Source organism: Pseudophryne corroboree (genome assembly GCF_028390025.1).
Source record: "Pseudophryne corroboree isolate aPseCor3 chromosome 8 unlocalized genomic scaffold, aPseCor3.hap2 SUPER_8_unloc_2, whole genome shotgun sequence".
Lineage (NCBI taxonomy): Eukaryota > Metazoa > Chordata > Amphibia > Anura > Myobatrachidae > Pseudophryne > Pseudophryne corroboree.
Genome location: NW_026967620.1, coordinates 426,783 through 451,695, shown reverse-complemented (window position 1 = coordinate 451,695; position 24,913 = coordinate 426,783). Strand labels below are relative to the sequence as shown.

The following is a 24,913-nucleotide window of genomic DNA, read 5'->3' as shown; positions in this document are numbered from 1 at the left end:
GTGTGTGGCCATCGCTGATGCTATATTATCTCAGTGTGTGTGGCCATCGGTGATGATATATTATCTCAGTGTGTGTGGCCATTGGTGATGATATATTATCTCAGTATGTGTCACCATCGGTGATGATATATTATCTCAGTGTGTGTGGCTATCGTGATACTATATTATCTCAGTGTGTGTGACCATTGGTGATGATATATTATCTCAGTGTGTTTGGCCATAGGTGATGATATATTATCTCAGTATGTGTGGCCATCGGTGATGATATATTATTTCAGTATGTGTGACCATCGGTGATGATATATTATCTCAGTGTCTGTGGCCATCGGTGATGATATATTATCTCAGTGTGTGTGGCCATCGGTGATGATATATTATCTCAGTATGTGTGACCATCGGTGATGATATATTATCTCAGGATGTGTGTCCATCGGTGATGATATATTATCTCAGTATGTGTGGGCATCGGGGATGATATACTTTCTCAATGTGTGTGGCCATCGGGGATGATATATTATCTCAGTGTGTGTGGCCATCGGTGATGCTATATTATCTCAGTGTGTGTGGCCATCGGTGATGATATATTATCTCAGTGTGTGTGGCCATCGGTGATGATGTATTATCTCAGTGTGTGTGGCCATCGGTGATGATATATTATCTCAGTATGTGTGACCATCGGTGATGATATTTTATCTCAGTGTGTGTGAGACCATCGGTGATGACATATTATCTCAGTGTGTGTGACCATCGGTGATGATATATTATCTCAGTATGTGTGGCCTTCAGTGATAATGTATTATCTCAGTATGTGTGAAAAACGGTGATGATATATTATGTCAGTATGTGTGGCCATCGGTGATGACATATTATCTCAGTGTGTGTGACCATCGGTGATGACATATTATCTCAGTATGTGTGACCATCGGTGATGATATATTATCTCAGTGTGTGTGACCATCGGTGATGATATATTATCTCAGTATGTGTGGCTATCGGTGATGATATATTATCTCAGCATGTGTGTCCATCGGTGATGATATATTATCTCAGTATGTGTGGGCATCGGGGATGATATACTTTCTCAATGTGTGTGGCCATCGGGGATGATATATTATCTCAGTGTGTGTGGCCATCGGTGATGATATATTATCTCAGTGTGTGTGGCCATCGGTGATGATATATTATCTAAGTATGTGTGACCATCGGTGATGATATATTATCTCAGTATGTGTGGCCATCAGTGATAATGTATTATCTCAGTATGTGTGAAAAACGGTGATGATATATTATGTCAGTATGTGTGGCCATCGGTGATGACATATTATCTCAGTATGTGTGACCAACAGTGATGATATATTATCTCAGTATGTGTGACCATCGGTGATGATATATTATCTCAGTGTGTGTGACCATCGGTGATGATATATTATCTCAGTATGTGTGGCTATCGGTGATGATATATTATCTCAGCATGTGTGTCCATCGGTGATGATATATTATCTCAGTATGTGTGGGCATCGGGGATGATATACTTTCTCAATGTGTGTGGCCATCGGGGATGATATATTCTCTCAGTGTGTGTGGCCATCGGTGATGATATATTATCTCAGTGTGTGTGGCCATCGGTGATGATATATTATCTAAGTATGTGTGACCATCGGTGATGATATATTATCTCAGTATGTATGGCCATCGGTGATGATATATTATCTCAATATGTGTGATAACTGGTGATGATATAGTATCTTGGCATGTGTGGCCATCAGTGATGATATATTATCTCAGTGTGTGTGGCCATCGGTGATGATTAATTATCTCAGTGTGTGTGACCATAGGTGATGACATATTATCTCAGTATGTGTGACCATCGGTGATGATGTATTATCTCAGTATGTGTGGCCATCGGTGATAATGTATTATCTCAGTATGTGTGACAATCGGTGATGATATATTATCTCTGTTTGTGTGGGCATCAGTGATGATATACTATCTCCATGTGTGTGGCCATTGGGGATGATATATTATCTCAGTGTGTGTGGCCATCGGTGATGCTATATTATCTCAGTGTGTGTGGCTATCGGTGATGATATATTATCTCAGTGTGTGTGGCGATAGGTGATGATATATTATCTCAGTTTGTGTGACCATTGGTGATGATATATTATCTCAGTGTGTGTGACCATCGGTGATGACATATTATCTCAGTATGTGTGACCATCGGTGATGATATATTATCTCAGTATGTGTGACCATCAGTGATGATATATTATCTCAGTATGTGTGACCATCAGTGATGATATATTATCTCAGTATGTGCGGCCATCGGTGATGATATATTATCTCAGTATGTGTGGCCATCGGTGATAATATATTATTTCAGTATGTGTGGCCATTGGTGATGATATATTATCTCAGTATGTATGGCCATCTGTGATGATATATTATCTCAGTATGTGTGATAACTGGTGATGATATAGTATCTTGGCATGTGTGGCCATCGGTGATGATATATTATCTCAGTGTGTGTGGCCATCGTTGATGATTAATTATCTCAGTATGTGTGGCCATCGGTGATGATATATTATCTCAGTGTGTGTGGCCATCGGCGATGATTAATTATCTCAGTGTGTGTGACCATAGGTGATGACATATTATCTCAGTATGTGTGGCCATCGGTTATAATGTATTATTTCAGTATGTGTAACAATCGGTGATATATTATCTCAGTATGTGTGTCCATCGGTGATGATATATTATCTCAGTATGTGTGGGCATCGGGGATGATATACTATCTCAATGTGTGTGGCCATCGGGGATGATATATTATCTCTGTGTGTGTGGCCATCGCTGATGCTATATTATCTCAGTGTGTGTGGCCATCGGTGATGATATATTATCTCAGTGTGTGTGGCCATTGGTGATGATATATTATCTCAGTATGTGTCACCATCGGTGATGATATATTATCTCAGTGTGTGTGGCTATCGGTGATACTATATTATCTCAGTGTGTGTGACCATTGGTGATGATATATTATCTCAGTGTGTTTGGCCATAGGTGATGATATATTATCTCAGTATGTGTGGCCATCGGTGATGATATATTATTTCAGTATGTGTGACCATCGGTGATGATATATTATCTCAGTGTCTGTGGCCATCGGTGATGATATATTATCTCAGTGTGTGTGGCCATCGGTGATGATATATTATCTCAGTATGTGTGACCATCGGTGATGATATATTATCTCAGGATGTGTGTCCATCGGTGATGATATATTATCTCAGTATGTGTGGGCATCGGGGATGATATACTTTCTCAATGTGTGTGGCCATCGGGGATGATATATTATCTCAGTGTGTGTGGCCATCGGTGATGCTATATTATCTCAGTGTGTGTGGCCATCGGTGATGATATATTATCTCAGTGTGTGTGGCCATCGGTGATGATGTATTATCTCAGTGTGTGTGGCCATCGGTGATGATATATTATCTCAGTATGTGTGACCATCGGTGATGATATTTTATCTCAGTGTGTGTGAGACCATCGGTGATGACATATTATCTCAGTGTGTGTGACCATCGGTGATGATATATTATCTCAGTATGTGTGGCCATCAGTGATAATGTATTATCTCAGTATGTGTGAAAAACGGTGATGATATATTATGTCAGTATGTGTGGCCATCGGTGATGACATATTATCTCAGTGTGTGTGACCATCGGTGATGACATATTATCTCAGTATGTGTGACCATCGGTGATGATATATTATCTCAGTATGTGTGACCAACAGTGATGATATATTATCTCAGTATGTGTGACCATCGGTGATGATATATTATCTCAGTGTGTGTGACCATCGGTGATGATATATTATCTCAGTATGTGTGGCTATCGGTGATGATATATTATCTCAGCATGTGTGTCCATCGGTGATGATATATTATCTCAGTATGTGTGGGCATCGGGGATGATATACTTTCTCAATGTGTGTGGCCATCGGGGATGATATATTATCTCAGTGTGTGTGGCCATCGGTGATGATATATTATCTCAGTGTGTGTGGCCATCGGTGATGATATATTATCTAAGTATGTGTGACCATCGGTGATGATATATTATCTCAGTATGTATGGCCATCGGTGATGATATATTATCTCAATATGTGTGATAACTGGTGATGATATAGTATCTTGGCATGTGTGGCCATCGGTGATGATATATTATCTCAGTGTGTGTGGCCATCGGTGATGATTAATTATCTCAGTGTGTGTGACCATAGGTGATGACATATTATCTCAGTATGTGTGACCATCGGTGATGATGTATTATCTCAGTATGTGTGGCCATCGGTGATAATGTATTATCTCAGTATGTGTGACAATCGGTGATGATATATTATCTCTGTTTGTGTGGGCATCAGTGATGATATACTATCTCCATGTGTGTGGCCATTGGGGATGATATATTATCTCAGTGTGTGTGGCCATCGGTGATGCTATATTATCTCAGTGTGTGTGGCTATCGGTGATGATATATTATCTCAGTGTGTGTGGCGATAGGTGATGATATATTATCTCAGTTTGTGTGACCATTGGTGATGATATATTATCTCAGTGTGTTTGGCCATCGGTGATGATATATTATCTCAGTATGTGTGGCCATCGGTGATGATATATTATCTCAGTATGTATGGCCATCGGTGATGATATATTATCTCAGTATGTGTGATAACTGGTGATGATATAGTATCTTGGCATGTGTGGCCATCGGTGATGATATAGTATCTCAGTGTGTGTGGCCATCGGTGATGATTAATTATCTCAGTGTGTGTGGCCATCGGTGATGATATATTATCTCAGTGTGTGTGGCCATCGGTGATGATTAATTATCTCAGTGTGTGTGACCATAGGTGATGACATATTATCTCAGTATGTGTGACCATCGGTGATGATATATTATCTCAGTATGTGTGGCCATCGGTGATAAAGTATTATCTCAGTATGCGTGACAATCGGTGATGATATATTATCTCAGTATGTGTGACCATCGGTGATGATATATTATCTCAGGATGTGTGTCCATCGGTGATGATATATTATCTCAGTATGTGTGGGCATCGGGGATGATATACTTTCTCAATGTGTGTGGCCATCGGGGATGATATATTATCTCAGTGTGTGTGGCCATCGGTGATGCTATATTATCTCAGTGTTTGTGGCCATCGGTGATGATATATTATCTCAGTATGTGTGGCCATCGGTGATAATATATTATTTCAGTATGTGTGGCCATTGGTGATGATATATTATCTCAGTATGTATGGCCATCTGTGATGATATATTATCTCAGTATGTGTGATAACTGGTGATGATATAGTATCTTGGCATGTGTGGCCATCGGTGATGATATATTATCTCAGTGTGTGTGGCCATCGTTGATGATTAATTATCTCAATATGTGTGGCCATCGGTGATGATATATTATCTCAGTGTGTGTGGCCATCGGCGATGATTAATTATCTCAGTGTGTGTGACCATAGGTGATGACATATTATCTCAGTATGTGTGGCCATCGGTTATAATGTATTATTTCAGTATGTGTAACAATCGGTGATATATTATCTCAGTATGTGTGTCCATCGGTGATGATATATTATCTCAGTATGTGTGGGCATCGGGGATGATATACTATCTCAATGTGTGTGGCCATCGGGGATGATATATTATCTCAGTGTGTGTGGCCATCGCTGATGCTATATTATCTCAGTGTGTGTGGCCATCGGTGATGATATATTATCTCAGTGTGTGTGGCCATTGGTGATGATATATTATCTCAGTATGTGTCACCATCGGTGATGATATATTATCTCAGTGTGTGTGGCTATCGGTGATACTATATTATCTCAGTGTGTGTGACCATTGGTGATGATATATTATCTCAGTGTGTTTGGCCATAGGTGATGATATATTATCTCAGTATGTGTGGCCATCGGTGATGATATATTATTTCAGTATGTGTGACCATCGGTGATGATATATTATCTCAGTGTCTGTGGCCATCGGTGCTGATATATTATCTCAGTGTGTGTGGCCATCGGTGATGATATATTATCTCAGTATGTGTGACCATCGGTGATGATATATTATCTCAGGATGTGTGTCCATCGGTGATGATATATTATCTCAGTATGTGTGGGCATCGGGGATGATATACTTTCTCAATGTGTGTGGCCATCGGGGATGATATATTATCTCAGTGTGTGTGGCCATCGGTGATGCTATATTATCTCAGTGTGTGTGGCCATCGGTGATGATATATTATCTTAGTGTGTGTGGCCATCGGTGATGATGTATTATCTCAGTGTGTGTGGCCATCGGTGATGATATATTATCTCAGTATGTGTGACCATCGGTGATGATATTTTATCTCAGTGTGTGTGAGACCATCGGTGATGACATATTATCTCAGTGTGTGTGACCATCGGTGATGATATATTATCTCAGTATGTGTGGCCATCAGTGATAATGTATTATCTCAGTATGTGTGAAAAACGGTGATGATATATTATGTCAGTATGTGTGGCCATCGGTGATGACATATTATCTCAGTGTGTGTGACCATCGGTGATGACATATTATCTCAGTATGTGTGACCATCGGTGATGATATATTATCTCAGTATGTGTGACCAACAGTGATGATATATTATCTCAGTATGTGTGACCATCGGTGATGATATATTATCTCAGTGTGTGTGACCATCGGTGATGATATATTATCTCAGTATGTGTGGCTATCGGTGATGATATATTATCTCAGCATGTGTGTCCATCGGTGATGATATATTATCTCAGTATGTGTGGGCATCGGGGATGATATACTTTCTCAATGTGTGTGGCCATCGGGGATGATATATTATCTCAGTGTGTGTGGCCATCGGTGATGATATATTATCTCAGTGTGTGTGGCCATCGGTGATGATATATTATCTAAGTATGTGTGACCATCGGTGATGATATATTATCTCAGTATGTATGGCCATCGGTGATGATATATTATCTCAATATGTGTGATAACTGGTGATGATATAGTATCTTGGCATGTGTGGCCATCGGTGATGATATATTATCTCAGTGTGTGTGGCCATCGGTGATGATTAATTATCTCAGTGTGTGTGACCATAGGTGATGACATATTATCTCAGTATGTGTGACCATCGGTGATGATGTATTATCTCAGTATGTGTGGCCATCGGTGATAATGTATTATCTCAGTATGTGTGACAATCGGTGATGATATATTATCTCTGTTTGTGTGGGCATCAGTGATGATATACTATCTCCATGTGTGTGGCCATTGGGGATGATATATTATCTCAGTGTGTGTGGCCATCGGTGATGCTATATTATCTCAGTGTGTGTGGCTATCGGTGATGATATATTATCTCAGTGTGTGTGGCGATAGGTGATGATATATTATCTCAGTTTGTGTGACCATTGGTGATGATATATTATCTCAGTGTGTTTGGCCATCGGTGATGATATATTATCTCAGTATGTGTGGCCATCGGTGATGATATATTATCTCAGTATGTATGGCCATTGGTGATGATATATTATCTCAGTATGTGTGATAACTGGTGATGATATAGTATCTTGGCATGTGTGGCCATCGGTGATGATATAGTATCTCAGTGTGTGTGGCCATCGGTGATGATTAATTATCTCAGTGTGTGTGGCCATCGGTGATGATATATTATCTCAGTGTGTGTGGCCATCGGTGATGATTAATTATCTCAGTGTGTGTGACCATAGGTGATGACATATTATCTCAGTATGTGTGACCATCGGTGATGATATATTATCTCAGTATGTGTGGCCATCGGTGATAAAGTATTATCTCAGTATGCGTGACAATCGGTGATGATATATTATCTCAGTATGTGTGACCATCGGTGATGATATATTATCTCAGGATGTGTGTCCATCGGTGATGATATATTATCTCAGTATGTGTGGGCATCGGGGATGATATACTTTCTCAATGTGTGTGGCCATCGGGGATGATATATTATCTCAGTGTGTGTGGCCATCGGTGATGCTATATTATCTCAGTGTGTGTGGCCATCGGTGATGATATATTATCTCAGTATGTGTGGCCATCGGTGATAATATATTATTTCAGTATGTGTGGCCATTGGTGATGATATATTATCTCAGTATGTATGGCCATCTGTGATGATATATTATCTCAGTATGTGTGATAACTGGTGATGATATAGTATCTTGGCATGTGTGGCCATCGGTGATGATATATTATCTCAGTGTGTGTGGCCATCGTTGATGATTAATTATCTCAGTATGTGTGGCCATCGGTGATGATATATTATCTCAGTGTGTGTGGCCATCGGCGATGATTAATTATCTCAGTGTGTGTGACCATAGGTGATGACATATTATCTCAGTATGTGTGGCCATCGGTTATAATGTATTATTTCAGTATGTGTAACAATCGGTGATATATTATCTCAGTATGTGTGTCCATCGGTGATGATATATTATCTCAGTATGTGTGGGCATCGGGGATGATATACTATCTCAATGTGTGTGGCCATCGGGGATGATATATTATCTCAGTGTGTGGCCATCGCTGATGCTATATTATCTCAGTGTGTGTGGCCATCGGTGATGATATATTATCTCAGTGTGTGTGGCCATTGGTGATGATATATTATCTCAGTATGTGTCACCATCGGTGATGATATATTATCTCAGTGTGTGTGGCTATCGGTGATACTATATTATCTCAGTGTGTGTGACCATTGGTGATGATATATTATCTCAGTGTGTTTGGCCATAGGTGATGATATATTATCTCAGTATGTGTGGCCATCGGTGATGATATATTATTTCAGTATGTGTGACCATCGGTGATGATATATTATCTCAGTGTCTGTGGCCATCGGTGATGATATATTATCTCAGTGTGTGTGGCCATCGGTGATGATATATTATCTCAGTATGTGTTACCATCGGTGATGATATATTATCTCAGGATGTGTGTCCATCGGTGATGATATATTATCTCAGTATGTGTGGGCATCGGGGATGATATACTTTCTCAATGTGTGTGGCCATCGGGGATGATATATTATCTCAGTGTGTGTGGCCATCGGTGATGCTATATTATCTCAGTGTGTGTGGCCATCGGTGATGATATATTATCTCAGTGTGTGTGGCCATCGGTGATGATGTATTATCTCAGTGTGTGTGGCCATCGGTGATGATATATTATCTCAGTATGTGTGATCATCGGTGATGATATTTTATCTCAGTGTGTGTGAGACCATCGGTGATGACATATTATCTCAGTGTGTGTGACCATCGGTGATGATATATTATCTCAGTATGTGTGGCCATCAGTGATAATGTATTATCTCAGTATGTGTGAAAAACGGTGATGATATATTATGTCAGTATGTGTGGCCATCGGTGATGACATATTATCTCAGTGTGTGTGACCATCGGTGATGACATATTATCTCAGTATGTGTGACCATCGGTGATGATATATTATCTCAGTGTGTGTGACCATCGGTGATGATATATTATCTCAGTATGTGTGGCTATCGGTGATGATATATTATCTCAGCATGTGTGTCCATCGGTGATGATATATTATCTCAGTATGTGTGGGCATCGGGGATGATATACTTTCTCAATGTGTGTGGCCATCGGGGATGATATATTATCTCAGTGTGTGTGGCCATCGGTGATGATATATTATCTCAGTGTGTGTGGCCATCGGTGATGATATATTATCTAAGTATGTGTGACCATCGGTGATGATATATTATCTCAGTATGTGTGGCCATCAGTGATAATGTATTATCTCAGTATGTGTGAAAAACGGTGATGATATATTATGTCAGTATGTGTGGCCATCGGTGATGACATATTATCTCAGTATGTGTGACCAACAGTGATGATATATTATCTCAGTATGTGTGACCATCGGTGATGATATATTATCTCAGTGTGTGTGACCATCGGTGATGATATATTATCTCAGTATGTGTGGCTATCGGTGATGATATATTATCTCAGCATGTGTGTCCATCGGTGATGATATATTATCTCAGTATGTGTGGGCATCGGGGATGATATACTTTCTCAATGTGTGTGGCCATCGGGGATGATATATTATCTCAGTGTGTGTGGCCATCGGTGATGATATATTATCTCAGTGTGTGTGGCCATCGGTGATGATATATTATCTAAGTATGTGTGACCATCGGTGATGATATATTATCTCAGTATGTATGGCCATCGGTGATGATATATTATCTCAATATGTGTGATAACTGGTGATGATATAGTATCTTGGCATGTGTGGCCATCAGTGATGATATATTATCTCAGTGTGTGTGGCCATCGGTGATGATTAATTATCTCAGTGTGTGTGACCATAGGTGATGACATATTATCTCAGTATGTGTGACCATCGGTGATGATGTATTATCTCAGTATGTGTGGCCATCGGTGATAATGTATTATCTCAGTATGTGTGACAATCGGTGATGATATATTATCTCTGTTTGTGTGGGCATCAGTGATGATATACTATCTCCATGTGTGTGGCCATTGGGGATGATATATTATCTCAGTGTGTGTGGCCATCGGTGATGCTATATTATCTCAGTGTGTGTGGCTATCGGTGATGATATATTATCTCAGTGTGTGTGGCGATAGGTGATGATATATTATCTCAGTTTGTGTGACCATTGGTGATGATATATTATCTCAGTGTGTGTGACCATCGGTGATGACATATTATCTCAGTATGTGTGACCATCGGTGATGATATATTATCTCAGTATGTGTGACCATCAGTGATGATATATTATCTCAGTATGTGTGACCATCAGTGATGATATATTATCTCAGTATGTGCGGCCATCGGTGATGATATATTATCTCAGTATGTGTGGCCATCGGTGATAATATATTATTTCAGTATGTGTGGCCATTGGTGATGATATATTATCTCAGTATGTATGGCCATCTGTGATGATATATTATCTCAGTATGTGTGATAACTGGTGATGATATAGTATCTTGGCATGTGTGGCCATCGGTGATGATATATTATCTCAGTGTGTGTGGCCATCGTTGATGATTAATTATCTCAGTATGTGTGGCCATCGGTGATGATATATTATCTCAGTGTGTGTGGCCATCGGCGATGATTAATTATCTCAGTGTGTGTGACCATAGGTGATGACATATTATCTCAGTATGTGTGGCCATCGGTTATAATGTATTATTTCAGTATGTGTAACAATCGGTGATATATTATCTCAGTATGTGTGTCCATCGGTGATGATATATTATCTCAGTATGTGTGGGCATCGGGGATGATATACTATCTCAATGTGTGTGGCCATCGGGGATGATATATTATCTCTGTGTGTGTGGCCATCGCTGATGCTATATTATCTCAGTGTGTGTGGCCATCGGTGATGATATATTATCTCAGTGTGTGTGGCCATTGGTGATGATATATTATCTCAGTATGTGTCACCATCGGTGATGATATATTATCTCAGTGTGTGTGGCTATCGGTGATACTATATTATCTCAGTGTGTGTGACCATTGGTGATGATATATTATCTCAGTGTGTTTGGCCATAGGTGATGATATATTATCTCAGTATGTGTGGCCATCGGTGATGATATATTATTTCAGTATGTGTGACCATCGGTGATGATATATTATCTCAGTGTCTGTGGCCATCGGTGATGATATATTATCTCAGTGTGTGTGGCCATCGGTGATGATATATTATCTCAGTATGTGTGACCATCGGTGATGATATATTATCTCAGGATGTGTGTCCATCGGTGATGATATATTATCTCAGTATGTGTGGGCATCGGGGATGATATACTTTCTCAATGTGTGTGGCCATCGGGGATGATATATTATCTCAGTGTGTGTGGCCATCGGTGATGCTATATTATCTCAGTGTGTGTGGCCATCGGTGATGATATATTATCTCAGTGTGTGTGGCCATCGGTGATGATGTATTATCTCAGTGTGTGTGGCCATCGGTGATGATATATTATCTCAGTATGTGTGACCATCGGTGATGATATTTTATCTCAGTGTGTGTGAGACCATCGGTGATGACATATTATCTCAGTGTGTGTGACCATCGGTGATGATATATTATCTCAGTATGTGTGGCCATCAGTGATAATGTATTATCTCAGTATGTGTGAAAAACGGTGATGATATATTATGTCAGTATGTGTGGCCATCAGTGATGACATATTATCTCAGTGTGTGTGACCATCGGTGATGACATATTATCTCAGTATGTGTGACCATCGGTGATGATATATTATCTCAGTATGTGTGACCAACAGTGATGATATATTATCTCAGTATGTGTGACCATCGGTGATGATATATTATCTCAGTGTGTGTGACCATCGGTGATGATATATTATCTCAGTATGTGTGGCTATCGGTGATGATATATTATCTCAGCATGTGTGTCCATCGGTGATGATATATTATCTCAGTGTGTGTGGCCATCGGTGATGATTAATTATCTCAGTGTGTGTGGCCATCGGTGATAATGTATTATCTCAGTATGTGTGACAATCGGTGATGATAAATTATCTCAGTATGTGTGGGCATCAGTGATGATATACTATCTCCATGTGTGTGGCCATCGGGGATGATATATTATCTCAGTGTGTGTGGCCATCCGGGATGATATATTATCTCAGTGTATGTGGCTATCGGTGATGATATATTATCTCAGTGTTTGTGGCGATAGGTGATGATATATTATCTCAGTATGTGTGACCATCGGTGATGATATATTATCTCAGTGTGCGTGGCCATCGGTGATGATATATTATCTCAGTGTGTGTGACCATTGGTGATGATATATTATCTCAGTGTTTTTGGCCATCGGTGATGATATATTATCTCAGTATGTGTGGCCATCGGTGATGATATATTATCTCAGTATGTATGGCCATCGGTGATTATATATTATCTCAGTATGTGTGATATCTGGTGATGATATAGTATCTTGGCATGTGTGGCCATCGGTGATGATATATTATCTCAGTGTGTGTGGCCATCGGTGATGATTAATTATCTCAGTGTGTGTGACCATAGGTGATGACATATTATCTCAGTATGTGTGACCATCGGTGATGATGTATTATCTCAGTATGTGTGGCCATCGGTGATAATGTATTATCTCAGTATGTGTGACAATCGGTGATGATATATTATCACTGTTTGTGTGGGCATCAGTGATGATATACTATCTCCATGTGTGTGGCCATTGGGGATGACATATTATCTAAGTGTGTGTGGCCATCGGTGATGATATATTATCTCAGTGTGTGTGGCCATCGGTGATGACATATTTTCTCAGTATATGTGACCATCGGTGATGATATATTATCTCAGTATGTGTGGCCATCGGTGATAATATATTATCTCAGTATGTGTGACAATCTGTTATATATTATCTCATTATGTGTGACCATCGGTGATGATATATTATCTCAGTGTGTGTAGCCATCGGTGATAATGTATTATCTCAGTATGTGTGACAATCGGTGATGATATATTATCACTGTTTGTGTGGGCATCAGTGATGATATACTATCTCCATGTGTGTGGCCATTGGGGATGATATATTATCTCAGTGTGTGTGGCCATCGGTGATGCTATATTATCTCAGTGTGTGTGGCTATCGGTGATGATATATTATCTCAGTGTGTGTGGCGATAGGTGATGATATATTATCTCAGTTTGTGTGACCATTGGTGATGATATATTATCTCAGTGTGTTTGGCCATCGGTGATGATATATTATCTCAGTATGTGTGGCCATCGGTGATGATATATTATCTCAGTATGTATGGCCATCGGTGATGATATATTATCTCAGTATGTGTGATAACTGGTGATGATATAGTATCTTGGCATGTGTGGCCATCGGTGATGATTTATTTTCTCAGTGTGTGTGGCCATCGGTGATGATTAATTATCTAAGTGTGTGTGGCCATCGGTGATGATATATTATCTCAGTGTGTGTGGCCATCGGTGATGACATATTTTCTCAGTATATGTGACCATCGGTGATGATATATTATCTCAGTATGTGTGGCCATCGGTGATAATATATTATCTCAGTATGTGTGACAATCTGTTATATATTATCTCATTATGTGTGACCATCGGTGATGATATATTATCTCAGTGTGTGTGACCATCGGTGATGATATATTATCTCAGTATGTGCGGCTATCGGTGATGATATATTATCTCAGTATGTGTGGGCATCAGTGATGATATACTATCTCCATGTGTGTGGCCATCGGGGATGATATATTATCTCAGTATGTGTGGCCATCGGTGATAATGTATTATCTCAGTATGTGTGACAATCTGTTATATATTATCTCAGTATGTGTGACCATCAGTGATGATATATTATCTCAGTGTGTGTGACCATCGGTGATAATATATTATCTCAGTATGTGTGACAATCGGTGATGATATATTATCTCAGTATGTGGGGGCATCAGTGATGATATACTATCTCCATGTGTGTGGCCATCGGGGATGATATATTATCTCATTGTGTGTGGCCATCGGGGATGATATATTATCTCAGTATGTGTGACCATCGGTGATGATATATTATCTCAGTGTGCGTGGTCATCGGTGATGATATATTATCTCAGTGTGTGTGACCATTGGTGATGATATATTATCTCAGTGTGTTTGGCCATCGGTGATGATATATTATCTCAGTATGTGTGGCCATCGGTGATGATATATTATCTCAGTATGTATGGCCATCGGTGATTATATATTATCTCAGTATGTGTGATATCTGGTGATGATATAGTATCTTGGCATGTGTGGCCATCGGTGATGATATATTATCTCAGTGTGTGTGGCCATCGGTGATGATTAATTATCTCAGTGTGTGTGACCATAGGTGATGACATATTATCTCAGTATGTGTGACCATCGGTGATGATGTATTATCTCAGTATGTGTGGCCATCGGTGATAATGTATTATCTCAGTATGTGTGACAATCGGTGATGATATATTATCACTGTTTGTGTGGGCATCAGTGATGATATACTATCTCCATGTGTGTGGCCATTGGGGATGACATATTATCTAAGTGTGTGTGGCCATCGGTGATGATATATTATCTCAGTGTGTGTGGCCATCGGTGATGACATATTTTCTCAGTATATGTGACCATCGGTGATGATATATTATCTCAGTATGTGTGGCCATCGGTGATAATATATTATCTCAGTATGTGTGACAATCTGTTATATATTATCTCATTATGTGTGACCATCGGTGATGATATATTATCTCAGTGTGTGTAGCCATCGGTGATAATGTATTATCTCAGTATGTGTGACAATCGGTGATGATATATTATCACTGTTTGTGTGGGCATCAGTGATGATATACTATCTCCATGTGTGTGGCCATTGGGGATGATATATTATCTCAGTGTGTGTGGCCATCGGTGATGCTATATTATCTCAGTGTGTGTGGCTATCGGTGATGATATATTATCTCAGTGTGTGTGGCGATAGGTGATGATATATTATCTCAGTTTGTGTGACCATTGGTGATGATATATTATCTCAGTGTGTTTGGCCATCGGTGATGATATATTATCTCAGTATGTGTGGCCATCGGTGATGATATATTATCTCAGTATGTATGGCCATCGGTGATGATATATTATCTCAGTATGTGTGATAACTGGTGATGATATAGTATCTTGGCATGTGTGGCCATCGGTGATGATTTATTTTCTCAGTGTGTGTGGCCATCGGTGATGATTAATTATCTAAGTGTGTGTGGCCATCGGTGATGATATATTATCTCAGTGTGTGTGGCCATCGGTGATGACATATTTTCTCAGTATATGTGACCATCGGTGATGATATATTATCTCAGTATGTGTGGCCATCGGTGATAATATATTATCTCAGTATGTGTGACAATCTGTTATATATTATCTCATTATGTGTGACCATCGGTGATGATATATTATCTCAGTGTGTGTGACCATCGGTGATGATATATTATCTCAGTATGTGCGGCTATCGGTGATGATATATTATCTCAGTATGTGTGGGCATCAGTGATGATATACTATCTCCATGTGTGTGGCCATCGGGGATGATATATTATCTCAGTATGTGTGGCCATCGGTGATAATGTATTATCTCAGTATGTGTGACAATCTGTTATATATTATCTCAGTATGTGTGACCATCAGTGATGATATATTATCTCAGTGTGTGTGACCATCGGTGATAATATATTATCTCAGTATGTGTGACAATCGGTGATGATATATTATCTCAGTATGTGGGGGCATCAGTGATGATATACTATCTCCATGTGTGTGGCCATCGGGGATGATATATTATCTCATTGTGTGTGGCCATCGGGGATGATATATTATCTCAGTATGTGTGACCATCGGTGATGATATATTATCTCAGTGTGCGTGGTCATCGGTGATGATATATTATCTCAGTGTGTGTGACCATTGGTGATGATATATTATCTCAGTGTGTTTGGCCATCGGTGATGATATATTATCTCAGTATGTGTGGCCATCGGTGATGATATATTATCTCAGTATGTATGGCCATCGGTGATGATATATTATCTCAATATGTGTGATAACTGGTGATGATACAGTATCTTGGCATGTGTGGCCATCGGTGATGATATATTATCTCAGTGTGTGTGGCCATCGGTGATGATTAATTATCTCAGTGTGTGTGACCATAGGTGATGACATATTATCTCAGTATGTGTGACCATCGGTGATGATGTATTATCTCAGTATGTGTGGCCATTGGTGATAATGTATTATCTCAGTATGTGTGACAATCGGTGATGATATATTATCTCTGTTTGTGTGGGCATCAGTGATGATATACTGTCTCCATGTGTGTGGCCATTGGGGATGATATATTATCTCAGTGTGTGTGGCCATCAGTGATGCTATATTATCTCAGTGTGTGTGGCTATCGGTGATGATATATTATCTCAGTGTGTGTGGCGATAGGTGATGATATATTATATCAGTTTGTGTGACCATTGGTGATGATATATTATCTCAGTGTGTTTGGCCATCGGTGATGATATATTATCTCAGTATGTGTGGCCATCGGTTATGATATATTATCTCAGTATGTATGGCCATCGGTGATGATATATTATCTCAGTATGTGTGATAACTGGTGATGATATAGTATCTTCGCATGTGTGGCCATCGGTGATGATTTATTATCTCAGTGTGTGTGGCCATCGGTGATGATTAATTATCTAAGTGTGTGTGGCCATCGGTGATGATATATTATCTCAGTGTGTGTGACCATCGGTGATTATTAATTATCTCAGTGTGTGTGGCCATCGGTGATGGTATATTGTCTCAGTGTGTGTGGCCATCGGTGATGATTAATTAACTCAGTGTGTGTGACCATCGGTGATGACATATTTTCTCAGTATATGTGACCATCGGTGATGATATATTATCTCAGTATGTGTGGCCATCGGTGATAATGTATTATCTCAGTATGTGTGACAATCGGTGATGATAAATTATCTCAGTATGTTTGGGCATCAGTGATGATATACTATCTCCATGTGTGTGGCCATCGGGGATGATATATTATCTCAGTGTGTGTGGCCATCGGGGATGATATATTATCTCAGTGTATGTGGCTATCGGTGATGATATATTATCTCAGTGTTTGTGGCGATAGGTGATGATATATTATCTCAGTATGTGTGACCATCGGTGATGATATATTATCTCAGTGTGCGTGGCCATCGGTGATGATATATTATCTCAGTGTGTGTGACCATTGGTGATGATATATTATCTCAGTGTTTTTGGCCATCGTGATGATATATTATCTCAGTATGTGTGGCCATCGGTGATGATATATTATCTCAGTATGTATGGCCATCGGTGATGATATATTATCTCAGTATGTGTGATAACTGGTGATGATATAGTATCTTGGCATGTGTGGCCATCGGTGATGATATATTATCTCAGTGTGTGTGGCCATCGGTGATGATTAATTATCTCAGTGTGTGTGACCATAGGTGATGACATATTATCTAAGTATGTGTGACCATCGGTGATGATGTATTATCTCAGTATGTGTGGCCATCGGTGATAATGTATTATCTCAGTATGTGTGACAATCGGTGATGATATATTATCTCAGTATGTGTGGGCATCAGTGATGATATACTATCTCCATGTGTGTGGCCATCGGGGATGATATATTATCTCAGTGTGTGTGGCCATCGGGGATGATATATTATCTCAGTGTATGTGGCTATCGGTGATGATATATTATCTCAGTGTGTGTGGCGATAGGTGATGATATATTATCTCAGTATGTGTGACCATCGGTGATGATATATTATCTCAGTGTGCGTGGCCATCGGTGATGATATATTATCTCAGTGTGTGTGACCATTGGTGATGATATATTATCTCAGTGTTTTTGGCCATCGGTGATGATATATTATCTCAGTATGTGTGGCCATCGGTGATGATATATTATCTCAGTATGTATGGCCATCGGTGATGATATATTATCTCAGTATGTGTGATATCTGGTGATGATATAGTATCTTGGCATGTGTGGCCATCGGTGATGATATATTATCTCAGTGTGTGTGGCCATCGGTGATGATTAATTATCTCAGTGTGTGTGACCATAGGTGATGACATATTATCTCAGTATGTGTGACCATCGGTGATGATGTATTATCTCAGTATGTGTGGCCATCGGTGATAATGTATTATCTCAGTATGTATGACAATCGGTGATGATATATTATCACTGTTTGTGTGAGCATCAGTGATGATATATCATCCCCAATGGCCACACACATGGAGATAGTATATTATCTCAGTGTGTGTGGTCATCGGTGATGCTATATTATCTCAGTGTGTGTGGCTATCGGTGATGATATATTATCTCAGTGTGTGTGGCGATAGGTGATGATATATTATCTCAGTTTGTGTGACCATTGGTGATGATATATTATCTCAGTGTGTTTGGCCATCGGTGATGATATATTATCTCAGTATGTGTGGCCATCGGTGATGATATATTATCTCAGTATGTATGGCCATCGGTGATGATATATTATCTCAGTATGTGTGATAACTGATGATGATATAGTATCTTGGCATGTGTGGCCATCGGTGATGATTTATTTTCTCAGTGTGTGTGGCCATCGGTGATGATTAATTATCTAAGTGTGTGTGGCCATCAGTGATGATATATTATCTCAGTGTGTGTGGCCATCGGTGATGACATATTTTCTCAGTATATGTGACCATCGGTGATGATATATTATCTCAGTATGTGTGGCCATCGGTGATAATATATTATCTCAGTATGTGTGACAATCTGTTATATATTATCTCATTATGTGTGACCATCGGTGATGATATATTATCTCAGTATGTGTGACCATCGGTGATGATATATTATCTCAGTGTGCGTGGCCATCGGTGATGATATATTATCTCAGTGTGTGTGACCATTGGTGATGATATATTATCTCAGTGTTTTTGGCCATCGGTGATGATATATTATCTCAGTATGTGTGGCCATCGGTGATGATATATTATCTCAGTATGTATGGCCATCGGTGATTATATATTATCTCAGTATGTGTGATAACTGGTGATGATATAGTATCTTGGCATGTGTGGCCATCGGTGATGATATATTATCTCAGTATGTGTGACCATCGGTGATGATATATTATCTCAGGATGTGTGTCCATCGGTGATGATATATTATCTCAGTATGTGTGGGCATCGGGGATGATATACTTTCTCAATGTGTGTGGCCATCGGGGATGATATATTATCTCAGTGTGTGTGGCCATCGGTGATGCTATATTATCTCAGTGTGTGTGGCCATCGGTGATGATATATTATCTCAGTATGTGTGGCCATCGGTGATAATATATTATTTCAGTATGTGTGGCCATTGGTGATGATATATTATCTCAGTATGTATGGCCATCTGTGATGATATATTATCTCAGTATGTGTGATAACTGGTGATGATATAGTATCTTGGCATGTGTGGCCATCGGTGATGATATATTATCTCAGTGTGTGTGGCCATCGTTGATGATTAATTATCTCAGTATGTGTGGCCATCGGTGATGATATATTATCTCAGTGTGTGTGGCCATCGGCGATGATTAATTATCTCAGTGTGTGTGACCATAGGTGATGACATATTATCTCAGTATGTGTGGCCATCGGTTATAATGTATTATTTCAGTATGTGTAACAATCGGTGATATATTATCTCAGTATGTGTGTCCATCGGTGATGATATATTATCTCAGTATGTGTGGGCATCGGGGATGATATACTATCTCAATGTGTGTGGCCATCGGGGATGATATATTATCTCAGAGTGTGGCCATCGCTGATGCTATATTATCTCAGTGTGTGTGGCCATCGGTGATGATATATTATCTCAGTGTGTGTGGCCATTGGTGATGATATATTATCTCAGTATGTGTCACCATCGGTGATGATATATTATCTCAGTGTGTGTGGCTATCGGTGATACTATATTATCTCAGTGTGTGTGACCATTGGTGATGATATATTATCTCAGTGTGTTTGGCCATAGGTGATGATATATTATCTCAGTATGTGTGGCCATCGGTGATGATATATTATTTCAGTATGTGTGACCATCGGTGATGATATATTATCTCAGTGTCTGTGGCCATCGGTGATGATATATTATCTCAGTGTGTGTGGCCATCGGTGATGATATATTATCTCAGTATGTGTTACCATCGGTGATGATATATTATCTCAGGATGTGTGTCCATCGGTGATGATATATTATCTCAGTATGTGTGGGCATCGGGGATGATATACTTTCTCAATGTGTGTGGCCATCGGGGATGATATATTATCTCAGTGTGTGTGGCCATCGGTGATGCTATATTATCTCAGTGTGTGTGGCCATCGGTGATGATATATTATCTCAGTGTGTGTGGCCATCGGTGATGATGTATTATCTCAGTGTGTGTGGCCATCGGTGATGATATATTATCTCAGTATGTGTGATCATCGGTGATGATATTTTATCTCAGTGTGTGTGAGACCATCGGTGATGACATATTATCTCAGTGTGTGTGACCATCGGTGATGATATATTATCTCAGTATGTGTGGCCATCAGTGATAATGTATTATCTCAGTATGTGTGAAAAACGGTGATGATATATTATGTCAGTATGTGTGGCCATCGGTGATGACATATTATCTCAGTGTGTGTGACCATCGGTGATGACATATTATCTCAGTATGTGTGACCATCGGTGATGATATATTATCTCAGTGTGTGTGACCATCGGTGATGATATATTATCTCAGTATGTGTGGCTATCGGTGATGATATATTATCTCAGCATGTGTGTCCATCGGTGATGATATATTATCTCAGTATGTGTGGGCATCGGGGATGATATACTTTCTCAATGTGTGTGGCCATCGGGGATGATATATTATCTCAGTGTGTGTGGCCATCGGTGATGATATATTATCTCAGTGTGTGTGGCCATCGGTGATGATATATTATCTAAGTATGTGTGACCATCGGTGATGATATATTATCTCAGTATGTGTGGCCATCAGTGATAATGTATTATCTCAGTATGTGTGAAAAACGGTGATGATATATTATGTCAGTATGTGTGGCCATCGGTGATGACATATTATCTCAGTATGTGTGACCAACAGTGATGATATATTATCTCAGTATGTGTGACCATCGGTGATGATATATTATCTCAGTGTGTGTGACCATCGGTGATGATATATTATCTCAGTATGTGTGGCTATCGGTGATGATATATTATCTCAGCATGTGTGTCCATCGGTGATGATATATTATCTCAGTATGTGTGGGCATCGGGGATGATATACTTTCTCAATGTGTGTGGCCATCGGGGATGATATATTATCTCAGTGTGTGTGGCCATCGGTGATGATATATTATCTCAGTGTGTGTGGCCATCGGTGATGATATATTATCTAAGTATGTGTGACCATCGGTGATGATATATTATCTCAGTATGTATGGCCATCGGTGATGATATATTATCTCAATATGTGTGATAACTGGTGATGATATAGTATCTTGGCATGTGTGGCCATCAGTGATGATATATTATCTCAGTGTGTGTGGCCATCGGTGATGATTAATTATCTCAGTGTGTGTGACCATAGGTGATGACATATTATCTCAGTATGTGTGACCATCGGTGATGATGTATTATCTCAGTATGTGTGGCCATCGGTGATAATGTATTATCTCAGTATGTGTGACAATCGGTGATGATATATTATCTCTGTTTGTGTGGGCATCAGTGATGATATACTATCTCCATGTGTGTGGCCATTGGGGATGATATATTATCTCAGTGTGTGTGGCCATCGGTGATGCTATATTATCTCAGTGTGTGTGGCTATCGGTGATGATATATTATCTCAGTGTGTGTGGCGATAGGTGATGATATATTATCTCAGTTTGTGTGACCATTGGTGATGATATATTATCTCAGTGTGTGTGACCATCGGTGATGACATATTATCTCAGTATGTGTGACCATCGGTGATGATATATTATCTCAGTATGTGTGACCATCAGTGATGATATATTATCTCAGTATGTGTGACCATCAGTGATGATATATTATCTCAGTATGTGCGGCCATCGGTGATGATATATTATCTCAGTATGTGTGGCCATCGGTGATAATATATTATTTCAGTATGTGTGGCCATTGGTGATGATATATTATCTCAGTATGTATGGCCATCTGTGATGATATATTATCTCAGTATGTGTGATAACTGGTGATGATATAGTATCTTGGCATGTGTGGCCATCGGTGATGATATATTATCTCAGTGTGTGTGGCCATCGTTGATGATTAATTATCTCAGTATGTGTGGCCATCGGTGATGATATATTATCTCAGTGTGTGTGGCCATCGGCGATGATTAATTATCTCAGTGTGTGTGACCATAGGTGATGACATATTATCTCAGTATGTGTGGCCATCGGTTATAATGTATTATTTCAGTATGTGTAACAATCGGTGATATATTATCTCAGTATGTGTGTCCATCGGTGATGATATATTATCTCAGTATGTGTGGGCATCGGGGATGATATACTATCTCAATGTGTGTGGCCATCGGGGATGATATATTATCTCTGTGTGTGTGGCCATCGCTGATGCTATATTATCTCAGTGTGTGTGGCCATCGGTGATGATATATTATCTCAGTGTGTGTGGCCATTGGTGATGATATATTATCTCAGTATGTGTCACCATCGGTGATGATATATTATCTCAGTGTGTGTGGCTATCGGTGATACTATATTATCTCAGTGTGTGTGACCATTGGTGATGATATATTATCTCAGTGTGTTTGGCCATAGGTGATGATATATTATCTCAGTATGTGTGGCCATCGGTGATGATATATTATTTCAGTATGTGTGACCATCGGTGATGATATATTATCTCAGTGTCTGTGGCCATCGGTGATGATATATTATCTCAGTGTGTGTGGCCATCGGTGATGATATATTATCTCAGTATGTGTGACCATCGGTGATGATATATTATCTCAGGATGTGTGTCCATCGGTGATGATATATTATCTCAGTATGTGTGGGCATCGGGGATGATATACTTTCTCAATGTGTGTGGCCATCGGGGATGATATATTATCTCAGTGTGTGTGGCCATCGGTGATGCTATATTATCTCAGTGTGTGTGGCCATCGGTGATGATATATTATCTCAGTGTGTGTGGCCATCGGTGATGATGTATTATCTCAGTGTGTGTGGCCATCGGTGATGATATATTATCTCAGTATGTGTGACCATCGGTGATGATATTTTATCTCAGTGTGTGTGAGACCATCGGTGATGACATATTATCTCAGTGTGTGTGACCATCGGTGATGATATATTATCTCAGTATGTGTGGCCATCAGTGATAATGTATTATCTCAGTATGTGTGAAAAACGGTGATGATATATTATGTCAGTATGTGTGGCCATCAGTGATGACATATTATCTCAGTGTGTGTGACCATCGGTGATGACATATTATCTCAGTATGTGTGACCATCGGTGATGATATATTATCTCAGTATGTGTGACCAACAGTGATGATATATTATCTCAGTATGTGTGACCATCGGTGATGATATATTATCTCAGTGTGTGTGACCATCGGTGATGATATATTATCTCAGTATGTGTGGCTATCGGTGATGATATATTATCTCAGCATGTGTGTCCATCGGTGATGATATATTATCTCAGTGTGTGTGGCCATCGGTGATGATTAATTATCTCAGTGTGTGTGGCCATCGGTGATAATGTATTATCTCAGTATGTGTGACAATCGGTGATGATAAATTATCTCAGTATGTGTGGGCATCAGTGATGATATACTATCTCCATGTGTGTGGCCATCGGGGATGATATATTATCTCAGTGTGTGTGGCCATCCGGGATGATATATTATCTCAGTGTATGTGGCTATCGGTGATGATATATTATCTCAGTGTTTGTGGCGATAGGTGATGATATATTATCTCAGTATGTGTGACCATCGGTGATGATATATTATCTCAGTGTGCGTGGCCATCGGTGATGATATATTATCTCAGTGTGTGTGACCATTGGTGATGATAT

At 39.6% G+C, this 24,913-nt stretch overlaps 1 long non-coding RNA gene across 4 annotated transcripts in view; it reads left to right on the top strand.

Moving 5' to 3' along the window:
- LOC134987312 (uncharacterized) overlaps window positions 1-24,913 on the top strand; it is a 369,458-nt gene that overhangs the window by 137,853 nt on the left and 206,692 nt on the right. The window lies entirely within an intron of this gene.